We start from the raw sequence: 15,082 nt of genomic DNA, 5'->3' as shown, positions 1-15,082 counted from the left end.
CAGTTACAATTTCTAACGTTTTAAAAATTCTCTGCAGTGGTCCCACTTACTGCGTTTCATTATAATTCTTACTGCTCTCCTTTGCATTTTAAATGCTGTTTGTGAATTCTGAGCAGTGTTTCTGCAGAAAATTATACCATAACTGATTACCGAATGAACACAACTAAAGTATACAGTTCTCATACATGAATCACTGCATGCGGATGCAAGGACTCTAAGTGCATAACATGTTGTGGATATCTTTTTGGAGAATTTCATAGCATGTTCATTCCACTTCATTTGGCTGCCAATGTGCTACCCTAAGAATTTTGTTGTAGGTACATCATCTGTGGGCATGTTATCTAGTTTTAAATTTAAGCGGCTCTGTTTCCTATTTATTCTAAAGCATATTGTATTCTCTTTATGTTGAGGGTTACTTTGTTTTCCTGTAACCATTTGTAGGCATCCCTCAGCACTTCAGTAGAATTTTCCAGCATTTGTGCTGGTGTCGTACTGGTGATTAATATGTTGTCATCAGCAAACAATATCTTCTCTCCATGGCTGATATGTTGGAGTAAATCATTTATATATTCCATAAACAATACTGGGCCCAGCAAACTTCCATGAGGGACTCCAATATTGATATATTGTGGATCCAATATATGTTTCCCAATGTACTTTGATCCACTGGAGACATGTGTAATCTCTACTGACCATACTCTGTTTTCTAGATATGAATGAAACCATTTGTTGACCACTCTCCGTACTCCTTGTGTCTCTAACTTTTGCAACAGTTTCTGGTAGTCAGCTGTATCAAATGCCTTAGACAGGTCTAGGAAAAGGCCAGTTACATAGCTATTCTCATCTAGTGCTTCTAAAACTGTTTTGGTGAATTGCGCTGTTGTGAATTCTGTGTCTCTGCCAGGCCTGAAACCATACTGGTCATTCCAGAGGAGGTTGTGTTTGCTTAGATAGCTCATAAGCCTGTTTTTCATTGTAGTCTCTATCACTTTGGAAAAGAATGACAATAGGGCCATTGGCCTGTAGTTCTCAATGGTTTCTACATCACCTTTTTTGTGAACTGGTAGAATTTTTGCATGCTTCAGATAGTAAGAGAATTAACCAGTTTTGAAGGATTCATTTATGACAGGGGCGGGCAGGAATCCTGCACATGTGCGGTGCACTTGCACGCGTGCAGTTAACAGGTGTTCCGCGTGCACACGGGCAAGTTGGCCACCCGCTTATCTCCCATCCCCACCATACCTTCTGTTCGCTCCTTCCTCTGTAATGCGTTTTGTTTCCTAGCTTGCTTTATTGAGTGTATGAATAAGGTTAGTAGGAGCGCTTGAAAGGAATCATGGTTTGAAAGAGTACCTATTACCTACGATACGTTTTATTTAATTATCACAGGTGGAGTTTACAAAACGTTTAATATCTGGAACAAAATATCTACATACAGACAAACACAAACAGTTACGTAAATTTTCATCACTGATGTTTGCTCTTAACCGAGACTTATTAATTCAGCAAATGGTTTTCCAGCTCTCGCTATATTAAGCGCAGTCTTATAACTTGCACATACCGCTGGGTTATTATTGTTGTCGTCCTGAAAACTTGAAAACAGTGCTCCATAAAATGTTAAATCAGTTAGATGAGAGACATGACGAGAGAAAGTCGCAGATCTCTCGTGACAACAGCAACTACGACAAATTCAAATGGCTCTGAGCACTATGGGACTTAACTGCTGTGGTCATCAGTCCCCTAGAACTTAGAACTACTTAAACCTATCTAACCTAAGGACATCACACACATCCATGCCCGAGGCAGGATTCGAACCTGCGACCATAGTGGTCGCGTGGTTCCAGACTGTAGTGCCTAGAACCACTCGGCCACTCCGGCCGGCCAACTACGACAGATTCATCTGGTATCGTCAGATCGCTCTTCTTAAGCTCAGTCATTTCCCCATCCACTCAGAATCCGACAATAAATTGTACTCGTCCTTGTGAAATTTATTATAATGGCCTTCAATACTAAACTTCCATTGACCAGCGAGAATACTGCCACATATTAAACATTTAGAATTTTCACGTTTTTGCACAAAGAAAAAATGATTCTCCCATTACTTTTTAAAAGTTAGCAAATCTCCACTTCTCCGTTTCTTGAAATACAACGTTCACTACATAGTGCTCGCTTCGCATCAACGTCCGCAGCTTAGCCTGGCACTACTCTGCCGCAACCTGCCAGCTGTCGCCAGAGCCCCGGTCGACGCCTGCACGCGAGCAGCACACGTGCAGCGCTGTGTGCTCATGAGCCGCATGCAACGTTTGCCCGCCCCTGATTTTTGATTTCTGTTAGCAGAACTTTGATACAATTTATGCATTTTTTTCAGCTCACACATTGGGATTTCATCTACACCTGCTGAGTTTTTGTTCTTTAATTGCCTCACAACATTCCACACTTCTTCCTCAGTAATTGGAAGCAATATCACTGAGTTAGCTACATGCTTCTGTGTTGGCTGATTAACACTTTTTGGAAATATTTTCTGTAACTTTGTTGCAATGCTGCCAAATTAGTTATTCACATAATTTGCTAATTCTTTTGGGTTACTTGCTAAGTTTACCTTGTTCTAGATTTTTAAACAGTTCTTTATAATAAGCCTGATTACTATTTTTAATTATTATTCTTACTTCTTTTTCTGCAGTTTGTAAATTGTATCCTTTGTGCCTATGACCCTAGAAAATAATCCCGTATCATAGCTAAGAATTAACTGTGTGTAGGAATTATGTCACAACAAGCCAATGACTGTTGTTACAAACTGATGACAGCATAACAGCTGGATGACATTCTTTTTACCTATATATTTGTATGCTAATTAACAGTCAGTATTCGCCCTTGAAAACTTTTGTTTTTTACATGATATATAGATAATATCACCTGCGGTTAGTTGGATAGAGTTGTCTTCCCTCTTTATGATGTACTGTACGCTGTTTGTTTTTTATATTCAGTGTTAATTGTTACACACTGCCTAATTGTAAATTTCCTTGAGGAATTCAATTGGCTTCTGTGTCAGGAGTTTTAGTGTTTCATCAGTGACTTTGGTGTTGCTGTCATCAGCAAAGGGAACTTTATCTCTTGTCTTACACTGTCTGAAAAGTCATTGATATAAGTTAAGAACTGAAATGGACCCAATACACTACTCTGAGTAACACCTATTTTTATGTGTTCATCTGAAAATTGCTTTACCAAAAATCAATGTTCAGAATATGAAAGTGTGCAGCCCCCATGATACATGCAACAGTTACAGCTATCCCCGACCTAAAGTTTTGACTGTGCCACATCTACTGTACTCACCAATCCTCTTTCTGAGCGATTTCCGTATGTTTGAGCCAGCCAAATTGGTTTAGTGAGGGCACAAAGTCCCATTCTGATTCAGAGGTATGCCATTGGTTGCACAGACATCTGTATGAATTATTTAATATGAAAATTTAATAACTTTGTCATGACTGGCAAGCTTGTATTGGGTGTAGTGATACCACTTTGCACTGTAGTTTCTAATCTCCTATTTCAAGTGAAGATATTTTGAAAATTAAAATTTTGATTTGTCCAGCAAATGGCACACATTAAACAGAGCTGCAAATTACAAAATAGAAAGATGTGGCCAATTAGTCCATGTGGTTAAAAAGCACTATTTAAGCTTAAATAAGTTACTTGACTTATTTCCTTTACCTCGTCTTCTCAAATTATCCTTTAATGTGCCTCAAATTCAGAATATGTTCCAGCTTTACCATGAAGAATCAAGATTTTTAGTTACTGTAATTAAACGTTAGAAATAAAATATCACAGATCTTCATCATGTATGGATTTTATTGTTTCCATAACAGCTTCCAAAAATATAGAAGTGAAACACCTGAACTTTACACATGACAGAATAGAACACACCATTACAGTACCAAGCAGAACATTAAGATCATAGCATTTCTAAATCTGAATAATAATAATGATGATGATGATGATGATAACAATAACAATTTTAGAAGTTTTATCATAATTAAAGCAAGGCATGTTCAACACAACTTTTAATGGTTTGATTCTTATTTTGAAATAATTCCTTATTACACATTTTTATGTTTGGACATAAGTAAAATAATGCACTACTATTTACAACAACAATAAAAGTTTCTGGATGGAATAATGTCCAAAATGAAGAAAAGGGAACCACTCACCTATAAGTGCCTAATTTGTGGCGCATAGAAACATGTAACAAGAAACAGTATTCACACAAACTTTTGAGCTCTTGCTCTTTCTCTAGCAAAAGTACAAACTCTCCCTCTCCTCCCTCTCCCTCTCCCTCTCCCTCTCCCTCTCCCTCTCCTCCCTCTCCCTCTCCCTCTCCCTCTCCTCCCTCTCCCTCTCCCTCTCCCTCTCCCTCTCCCCTTCCACCTCACACACATACATAGGATGAAACTATTGATTATCAGTTATTGAGAACAGTTGTCTCAGTAGGTGAAGATGGGGAAAGGTAGGGAGGCGAAGGAGAGGGGAAGTCACAGGGCAGGTCCGGCCGCCTTGGTGCAGGTCTTATTACATTCGACACCACATTGGGCGACCTGCGCACCAGATGGGGATGAAATGTTGATGAAGACAACACAACACCCAGTTCCTGAGTGGAGAAAATCCCTGACCCAGTCAGGAACACACACACACACACACACACACACACACACACACACAGAGAGAGAGAGAGAGAGAGAGAGAGAGAGAGAGAGAGAGAGAGAGACCACATGGGGGGGGGGGGGGGGGAGAGGGTGGTAGAGAAGGCAGTACACAACCTGAATGGGGAAAGAATGGTGTGGATGAAAGAGGGAATGGAAAAGATAAGTTGAGGCAGTGGTAAACAGATTAGTTGGGAGTTAGGCAAGGGGAATTGTTAGTGCGTGATATGCTGGAGTGGAAACTCCCATCTGTGTTGTTCAGAGAAACTAGTGCTGGAAGGGAGTATCCAAATGGCTCGCATAGTGAAGCAGCTGTTGGAGTCATTTATGTTGGGATGCACAGGATATCAATCATCTCGGGGTGCGATGAGAGGTAGTCGCAGCCCTGGGAAAGGAGTAGTTGAAGTTGTCAAGGCCAGGATGATACTGGGTGATCAGAGGAGTTCTGGTTGGTGACTGGTTATCAGGGTATTGGAGTCAGAGGAGGATGTGGCATGGGGGATCAGTTTAGGGATGGTACTGTATGTCAGTAAAGACTGTGGTAAGGTTATCAGTATATTTCAGAAACTCCTGCTTTCCACTGCAGATGCAGTGCCAGTGGGTTGGCAAGGCTGTAAGGATAAGACTTTTTGATGTGGAATAGGTGACAGGTGCCAGAGTGGAGGTAGTGTTGATGATAGGTGCACTTGATATGAATAGGTGTATTTATAAACCTGCCTGAGACATGGAGATAGACATCCAAAAGGTGGTTCATTGATTTGAGGAGGACAAGGTGAAGTGGACTTGGAAGTAGGTATTGAGATTATTGTACCATGTGAGTACCCATGGCAGTACCAAAGATGTACCCATGGCAGTATTGAAGACTTGTTTGTAGATTTAGCCTTTGAAAATGAAATAATAGTGGGGCAGGAAGTGGTTGACTTGGAGGATTAGGAAAGGGGAGGTGAGCTTTGTCAGGAGGATGTTTAGAAAGGTAGTCTTCTGTGGCAGCATGGCCATGAGCATGGAAGATCTTGGTGTATAAAGATGTCACATCCATAGTGACCAACAAGGAGTCTGGAAGTAATGGGACAGGAACTGTGGAAAGATGGTGAAGGAAGTGTGCGGCTCTTGAATGTATACCCAAGCCATTGAATCTTTAAACTTGACATATACATTTCTAATCTGCAGCATAACAGTTTAAGTGAAGAGCGAGAGGCACAAGGCACTAGGCTTGGGATGGTGAATCAATCAACACAGTAATCATGACGTCCCATGATAATGAAGCTCCCACATTGTTGGCTATGTTTTATGTGAACATAAACAATATGCATTGTGTATAGTTTCTACTGCATGCTTGCTTTTCACTATGAATCATTTTGCTGTGGTTTAGAAGGTTCTGATACTTAAAATATGTCACTGAAAAGACTTTGTTCACCAAGTGATAATCCTTTATATTGAGGTGTGCTAGTAAACAGCCAGGTACTGGAGTTACTGCAGAAAACTCTTAGTTTTGTGAGGGGCAGAAAGACTATCTAAGTAATCATGAACTGTCACCAAAAAATCAAAAACTCTTTGATTTTATGTAAGAACAGTAGTAAGTAAGAAGTGTTATTGTAATAGTTGAACGATGCAGATGTGAGCCGTAACAATTCCAAGTCATCTGGATAAAATAATATACTTTCACCATCAAGACATGTACCACACATGATTTCTTTTTTTCAAAAATTTTCTTACATGTGTCGTTTAAAACACACTATCCGTTCTTAGACTACATTTTTGAAGAAAAATGTTATTAGGATAATACACAAATAAATTTTTAGTAAACACAAAATTTCTGCTTTAAATTTCCAGTTCAATGTCCTTAACTGTGTTTAAACTTCTCAGAACAACTTAAATACTTACTGTAATATCCTGACAATGTGTAACAAGCTTGAGCTATTCTTCTGGTAACATTTCCAAACAGATAAAAATTTTTACAAAATTGGTGCGCCATTTCCAAAATAGCTTCATAATCAGATATAAATTTTTCTGTTTAACTAGACAGCACATAAACTCCTAAATGCATTTAGTGAAATCAATTTTTCACAACGTTTTCAAATCTCAAACATTAATATTTACACTTCATTCCAAAATAGTATTAAATTTTTCAAATGTAGGTAACCTTCAGTTAGGAAGCATAACAACCCAAATAGTACAAAATATCCATTTCCATATACGGTTTATCAAACAAAACAGGATGAAATACAAACACATCCAATGCATAATCTTTAAGTAATATTTTGAATCAGAAACATTAGACTGCATATTCCAACTCAGATCAGCAAAGTATTTTTCAAACAGAGACAAAATTCACCCACAAAACTTTCTCAAAACCTAAACAGATTGGAAATATGTTGTAGATCTGTAGTGTTATCTGAAGAGTGAGGTGACAAAGCAAGATCAGTACCTTGCAATGCACCTACAAGAAAATATAATCATTCCTACCTGCATCAACGAATAAACAGAAATCTTTCACTACACTGCCACAACTGATGTTCTACTTATGGCTGAAAAATTTGAACTCTCAGACATTGCAGTAATCAAAGTTTTCATTCACACTCTGCGAGACTTCACTCAAGGCTTCACAAGATAATCTCAGCTTATTAAATTTTCTGTAATTTATCATTCTAAAATACAGTCCAAGTCGTCAATACTAAGCACTAAATCTAGGCAAAAGCATCTACCAATCACAGTTCTACATTAAAGTTTCAGCCTGGATTACACTATAATTAAGTAATTATTAAATGTTTAGAATGCATACAAGGTCTGTTCAGGAATTTTTTTGAACTTTTGTAATTTTGCAACAATGGTGTGTTGGAGCAAAATGTGATTTGTATCCCTGCACACACACCTGTGTTTGACATGTAACTGCTGGAAGTTTCATTGTTGTACTCTGTTAGTTATTGTTCAGTGCTGTATTGAGTAGAATGTTGTGTCACACCGTTAGTGAATTTTGAGATGGCTGAGTTAGAGGATGTAGTGGAACATCCTCCTCTAGCATTACTTTTCCTCAACAGTAGTTGTCAATACCAGTATTATTTTTCAAATTTTGGACAGGTCAATATTATATCAATTGCTTTTCTGAAAACTTTCATATAATTTTATACACAGTATGAATATAATAGAGGGAAACATTCCACGTGGGAAAAATATATCTAAAAACAAAGATGATGTGACTTACCAAACAAAAGCGTTGGCATGTTGATAGACACACAAACATACACACAAAATTCAAGCTTTCGCAACCAACGGTTGCTTTATCAGGAAAGAGGGAAGGAGAGGGAAAGACGAAAGGATGTGGGTTTTAAGGGAGAGGGTAAGGAGTCATTCCAATCCCGGGAGCGGAAAGGCTTACCTTAGGGGGAAAAAGGACAGGTACACACACACACACACACACACACACACACACACACACACACACACACATTTGTAAAGGCAAAGAGTTTGGGCAGAGATGTCAGTCGAGGTGGAAGTACAGAAGTACAGAGGAAAAGATGTTGTTGAATGACAGGTGAGGTATGAGTGGCGGCAACTTGAAATTAGCGGAGATTGAGGCCTGGTGGGTAACGAGAAGAGAGAATATACTGAAGGGCAAGTTCCCATCTCCAGAGCTCTGACAGGTTGGTGTTAGTGGGAAGTATCCAGATAACCCGGACGGTGTAACACTGTGCCAAGATGTGCTGGCCGTGCACCAAGGCATGTTTAGCCACTGGGTGATCCTCATTACCAACAAACACTGTCTGCCTGTGTCCATTCATGCGAATGGACAGTTTGTTGCTGGTCATTCCCACATAGAAAGCTTCACAGTGTAGGCAGGTCAGTTGGTAAATCACGTGGGTGCTTTCACACGTGGCTCTGCCTTTGATCGTGTACACCTTCCGGGTTACAGGACTGGAGTAGGTGGTGGTGGGAGGGTGCATGGGACAGGTTTTACACTGGGGGCGGTTACAAGGGTAGGAGCCAGAGGGTAGGGAAGGTGGATTGGGGATTTCATAGGGATGAACCAAGAGGTTACAAAGGTTATGTGGACGGCGGAAAGACACTCTTGGTGGAGTGGTGAGGATTTCATGAAGGATGGATCTCATTTCAGGGCAGGATTTGAGGAAGTCGTATCCCTGCTGGAGAGCCACATTCAGAGTCTGATCCAGTCCCGGAAAGTATCCTGTCACAAGTGGGGCACTTTTGGGGTTCTTTTGTGGGAGATTCTGGGTTCGAGGGGATGAGGAAGTGGCTCTGGTAATTTGCTTCTGTACCAGGTCAGGAGGGTAGTTGCGGGATGCGAAAGCTGTTTTCAGGTTGTTGGTGTAATGGTTCAGGGATTCCGGAGTGGAGCAGATTTGTTTGCCACAAAGACCTAGGCTGTAGGGAAGGGACTGTTTGATGTGGAATGGGTGGCAGCTGTCATAATGGAGGTACTGTTGCTTGTTGGTGGGTTTGATGTGGACGGATGTGTGAAGCTGGCTACTGGACAGATGGAGGTCAACATCAAGGAAAGTGGCATGGGATTTGGAGTAGGACTAGGTGAATCTGATGGAACCAAAGGAGTTGAGGTTGGAGAGGAAATTCTGGAGTTCTTCTTCACTGTGAGTCCAGATCATGAAGATGTCATCAATAAATCTGTACCAAACTTTGGGTTGGCAGGCCTGTGTAACGAAGAAGGCTTCCTCTAAGCGGCCCATAAATAGGTTGGCGTACAAGGGGGCCATCCTGGTACCCATGGCTGTTCCCTTTAATTGTTGGTATGTCTGGCCTTCGAAAGTGAAGAAGTTATGAGTCAGGATGAAGCTGGCTAAGGTAATGAGGAAAGAGGTTTTAGGTAGGGTGGCAGGTGATCGGCGTGAAAGGAAGTGCTCCATCACAGCGAGGCCCTGGACGTGCGGAATATTTGTGTATAAGGAACTGGCATCAATGGTTACAAGCATGGTTTCTGGGGGTAACAGATTGGGTAAGGATTCCAGGCGTTCGAGAAAGTGATTGGTGTCTTTGATGAAGGATGGGAGACTGCATGTAATGGGTTGAAGGTGTTGATGTACATAGGCAGAGATACGTTCTGTGGGGGCTTGGTAACCAGCTACAATGGGGCAGCCGGGATGATTGGGTTTGTGAGTTTTAGGAAGAAGGTAGAAGGGAGGGCAGAACTCTGGAGATGGGAACTTGCCCTTCAGTATATTCTCGTTACCCACCAGGCCTCACCCTCCGCTAATTTCAAGTTGCCGCCGCTCATACCTCACCTGTCGTTCAACAACACCTTTTCCTCTGTACTTCTGCCTCGACTGACATCTCTGCTCAAACTCTTTGCCTTTACAAATGTCTGCTTGTGTCTGTGTATGTGCGGATGGATATGTGTGTATGTGTGATTGTATACCTGTCCTTTTTTCCCCCTAAGGTAAGTCTTTCCGCTCCCGGGATTGGAATGACTCCTTACCCTCTCCCTTAAAACCCACATCCTTTCGTCTTGCCCTCTCCTTCCCTCTTTCCTGATGAAGCAACCGTTGGTTGTGAGAGCTAGAATTTTTTGTGTATGCTTGTGTTTGTTTGTGTGTCTATCAACATGCCAGCGCTTTCGTTTGGAAAGTCACATCATCTTTGTTTTTAGATATATTTTTATATGCAGTATGTTATACTTAAAACTACAATTTACGAAAAGGAATTACTTTATGAAAAAAATTTTAGTCTCGATGTTACAATCGATAAATACTAGCTCTGAATGTACAGTTAAAATAATTTTTTTTTAGAAAATTTGAAATTACGAATTATTGTTAAACTTAAAATTTCTGTTATTTATTATGCAATCCTGTACCATTTACTATGTCTATTTCTGGATTCATTTATTAAATAATAATTGAAATTAATAATGTAAATAAAACTAGTAGGAATTCAGTTGTTCTGAAAAATTGTAAACCCTTTGGAATATGGTTATTTTCACAGTGTGTGGGAGACGTAGGCACACCTCTGATGTGATTGAACATATTTTTTGTGCAAACAATGTAATTTCAGGTTTTTAAATGTGAAAAATCAAAATACTGTATGATACACTAAAATGTGAGGAAATATACACTACTGACCATTAAAATTGCTACATCAAGAAGAAATGCAGATGATAAACAGGTATTCATTGGACAAATATATTATACTAGAACTGACATGTGATTACATTTTCAGGTAATTTGGGTGCATAGATCCTGAGAAATCAGTACCCAGAACAACCATCTCTGGCCGTAATAACGGTCTTGATACGCCTGGGCATTGAGTCAAACAGAGCTTGGATGGTGTGTACAAGTACAGCTGCCCATGCAGCTTCAACACGATACCACAGTTCATCAAGAGTAGTGACTGGCGTATTGTGATGAGCCAGTTGCTCGGCCACCATTGACCAGACGTTTTCAGTTGGTGAGAGATCTGGAGAATGTGCTGGCCAGGGCAGCAGTCAAATATTTTCTGCATCCAGAAAGGCCCGTACAGGACATGCAACATGCAGTCGTGCATTATCCTGCTGAAATGTAGGATTTCGCAGGGATCGAATGAAGGGTAGAGCCACGGGTCGTAACACATCTGAAATGTAACATCCACTGTTCAAAGTGCCGTCAATGCGAACAAAAGGTGACTGAGACGTGTAACCAATGCACCCCATACCATCACGCCGGGTGATACGCCAGTATGACAATGATGAATACACGCTTCCAATGTGCGTTCACCGCATTGTCGCTAAACACGAATGCGACCATCATGATGCTGTAAACAGAACCTGGAGTCATCCGAAAAAAATGACGTTTTGCCATTCGTACACCCAGGTTCATCATTGAGTACACCATCGCAGGCACTCCTGTCTGTGATGCAGCGTCAAGGGTAACTGCAGCCATGGTCTCCAAGCTGATAGTCCATGGTGCTACAAACGTCATCGAACTGTTCATGCAGATGGTTGTTGTCTTGCAAACGTCCCATCTGTTGACTCAGGGATTGAGATGTGGTTGCACGATCCATTACAGCCATGCAGATAAGATGCCTGTCATCTTGACTGCTAGTGATACGAGGCCATTGGGATCCAGCACGGCGTTCCGTATTACCCTCCTGAACCCACCGATTCCATATTCTGCTAACAGTCATTTGATCTCAACCAACGCGAGCAGCAATGTCGCGATACGATAAACCGCAATTGCGATAGGCTACAATCCGACCTTTATCAAAGTCGGAAACATGATGGTACGCATTTCTCCTCCTTACACGAGACATCACAACGACGTTTCACCAGGCAACGACAGTCAACTGCTGTTTGTGTATGAGAAATCGGTTGGAAACTTTCCTCATGTCAGCACGTTGTAGGTATCGCCACCGGCGCCAACCTTGTGTGAATGCTCTGAAAAGCTAATCATTTGCATATCACAGCATCTTCTTCCTGTTGGTTAAATTTGGTGTCTGTAGCACGTCATCTTCGTGGTGTAGTAATTTTAATGGCCAGTAGTGTATTTTCAAGAATCAGACCCCTAGACAAGAAGAACTGGAACCATCTCGGCATGACAAGCTAAGTAAACTTCAAAGTTTATTGTAATCTTTGCTCCTCTCAAATCATCATAAAAGACTTTAATGTGGACAATAGATGGATGTAGGAAGGAGGGAATAGATTACAAGGAGCAATGCGTCTGCATTAAATTTTGTGTGAAACTTACGAAAACCTTTAATGAGGTACCCCAAATGACACAGGAAGTGTACAGCGATGAGTGCCTGAGCTGTACTCAGTGTTACGAATGGTTCACATTTTTTAAAAGTGAATGGATGGAAATTAAAGATGACCCTCATTCAGGATGCCTTTTGACATCTATCCACGATGTTCATGTAAGGAACGTCAGTGAAATGGTGCATGCCAATCGATGACTGATTGTCTGATAGATTGCAGAAGAATGTAACATTTCAGTAGGATCATATCATTAAATCCTGATGCATCATCCAACACGAAATCATGTCACTGCCTCATCTTCTGTACACCCTAGACGTGGCTTCTGCAGACTTTTATCTGTTTCCAAAGTTGAAAACACCATTGAAAGTGAAAGGACGAAGATTTGCAACAATAGATGAGATAAAAGAAAATTTGCTCGTTGCTTCCAAAAGTGAAAAGAGTGCTGGGAGCGATGTATCAATTGTGGAGGAGAGTAGTTCGAAGGAGACAATGCACAATAAGTAAAAGGTAAGCATAGAAAAATTTTGTGGAAAAAGTTTCAGAAGTTTTTGGACAAGGAGTGAAAGGCTAGTTACAAATTGTATAGAAACCAAACAGCAGCTATTAGTTGAGGGGCATGAAAGGGAAGCAGTGGTAGAGATGGGAGTGAGACAAGGTTGTAGCCCATCCCTGATGTTGTTTAATCTGTTCAACTGTAAACCTCTCATAAAGTTCAAAAATCATAATTATCAAGATATGAAAAAGTCTTTGAATTTTCTTTAAGAGGCAGAATCTAGTTGCGTTACTGTTGCTTTTCTGAGACACATTACGGTATCAGGAGTTCTTTTGGTCTTTTCAGTAATACCTTCTTTGCTACCTTTTCCATTTCATTCCCCTGATCGTACTTAATGCTGCTGTTACATCTTAGTTATTTTCTTCTTTAAGCCTAATGTTAAATCAAAACTGTTTACCTATTGAGCAAGAGTAAAGAAATTTTTCTTACACAGACTACAAATATTCTTACCTTCAGTGCAAATGTTAAATCAAAATGTCTAAAACTTTCATCAGAATAAAACATTCCATGTGAGTCAACCTCATTTATTATAATAACCCAATGTTCTTTTGAATTGATTTTAAGCTGTTCACAAAATTCTTTCTGATACTTCTCCCTGAACTTTAATTCCTACTCCAGATTTTTCTTTGGTTTTTCCTACTGCTTCAATGTACAGAGTAAACATCATCAGGGATGGGCTACAACCCTGTATCACACCCTTCTCTACTACTGCTTCCCTTTCATGCCCCTCAACTCTTTATAACTGCTGTCTGGTTTCTGTACAGTTTGTAAATAGCCTTTCACTCCCTGTAGTTTATCCTGGTACCTTCAGAATTTCGAAGAGAGTATTTCAGTCAGCATTGTCAAAAGCTTTCTCTTAAGTTTACAAATGCCACAAACGTATGTATGCCTTTTCTTAACCTATCTTCTAAGATAAGGTGTAGGGTCAGTATTGCCTTGTGTGTTCCTACATTTCTCTGGAATTCTTACTGATCTTTCCTGAGGTTGGCTTCCATCAGTTTTTCCATTCTTCTTCTTCGTCTTCTTCTTCTCCTTCTCCATCTGTAAAGAATTCATGTTAGTATTTTGCAACTATGACTTATTAAAGTGATAGTTCGGTAATTTCCACACCTATCAGCAACTGCTTTCTTTATAACTGGAATTAGTACAATCTTCGTAAAGTCTGAGGGTATTTCGCCTGTCTCATACATCTTGCACACCAGATGGAAGAGTTTTGTCATGGCTGGCTCTCCCAGGGCTATCATTAGTTCTGACAGAATATTGTCTACCCCGGGGGCCTTGTTTTGGCTTAGATCTTTCAGAGCTCTGTCAAATTCTTCTTGCAGTATCATATCGCCCTTCTCATCCTCATCTACTCCCAGTTACCTTTCTTTAATATTTCCTTCAAGTTCATCTCCCTTGTATAGAACCTCTGTGTACTCCTTCCACCTTTCAGCTTTCCCTTCATTGCTTGGGACTGGTTTTCCATCTGAGCTCCTGATATTCGTAAAGCTGCTTTCCTTTTTCCCAAAGGCCTCTTTAATTTTCCTGTAGGCAGTATTTATCTTTCCCCTAGTGAAATATGCTTGTAGATCCTTACATTTGTCCTCTAGCCATTTCTGATTAGCCATTTTGCACTTCCCGTCAGTTTAATTTTTTAAACATTTGTATCACCTTTCACCTGCTTCATTTTTAATTTTCACCTTTCATCAGTTAAATTAAATACTCTTAAGTTACCCAAGTTTTTCTAGTAGGCCTTGTCTTTTTACCTATTTGATTCTCTGCTGCCTTCACTATTTCATCCCGTAAAGGTATCCATTCATCTTCTCTGTATTCCTCTCCCCTGTTCTAATGCTCCTTCCAAAACTCTTAACAGCCTCCCGGTACCATATGCTTTTTCCAATTTCTTCAGTTTTAATCTACAGCTCATAATCGATAAACTGTAGTCAGAATCCACATCTGCCCTTGGAAATGTCTTAAAATTTAAGATTTGGTTCCTAGATCTCTGTCTAACCATTATATAATCAGTCTGAAACCTTCCAGTATCTCAGGGTCTCTTCCATGTATACAGCCTTCTTCCATTATTCTTAAACCAAGTGTTTGCAATGATTAAATTATGCTCTGTGTGAAATTCTACCATGCGCTTCCTGTTTCATTCCTTTCCCT

General features: G+C 40.3%; 1 protein-coding gene across 1 annotated transcript in view; it reads left to right on the top strand.

Annotated features, from left to right (window-relative positions):
- Positions 1-15,082, top strand: part of LOC124804801 (N(4)-(Beta-N-acetylglucosaminyl)-L-asparaginase-like) — a 174,682-nt gene that overhangs the window by 49,407 nt on the left and 110,193 nt on the right. The gene's annotated exons all lie outside the window — the stretch shown is intronic.

Source organism: Schistocerca piceifrons, chromosome 7 (genome assembly GCF_021461385.2).
Source record: "Schistocerca piceifrons isolate TAMUIC-IGC-003096 chromosome 7, iqSchPice1.1, whole genome shotgun sequence".
Classification (NCBI taxonomy): domain Eukaryota; kingdom Metazoa; phylum Arthropoda; class Insecta; order Orthoptera; family Acrididae; genus Schistocerca; species Schistocerca piceifrons.
The sequence above is the reverse complement of the archived record's forward strand: the minus strand, read 5'-3'. Positions and strand labels throughout refer to the sequence as shown.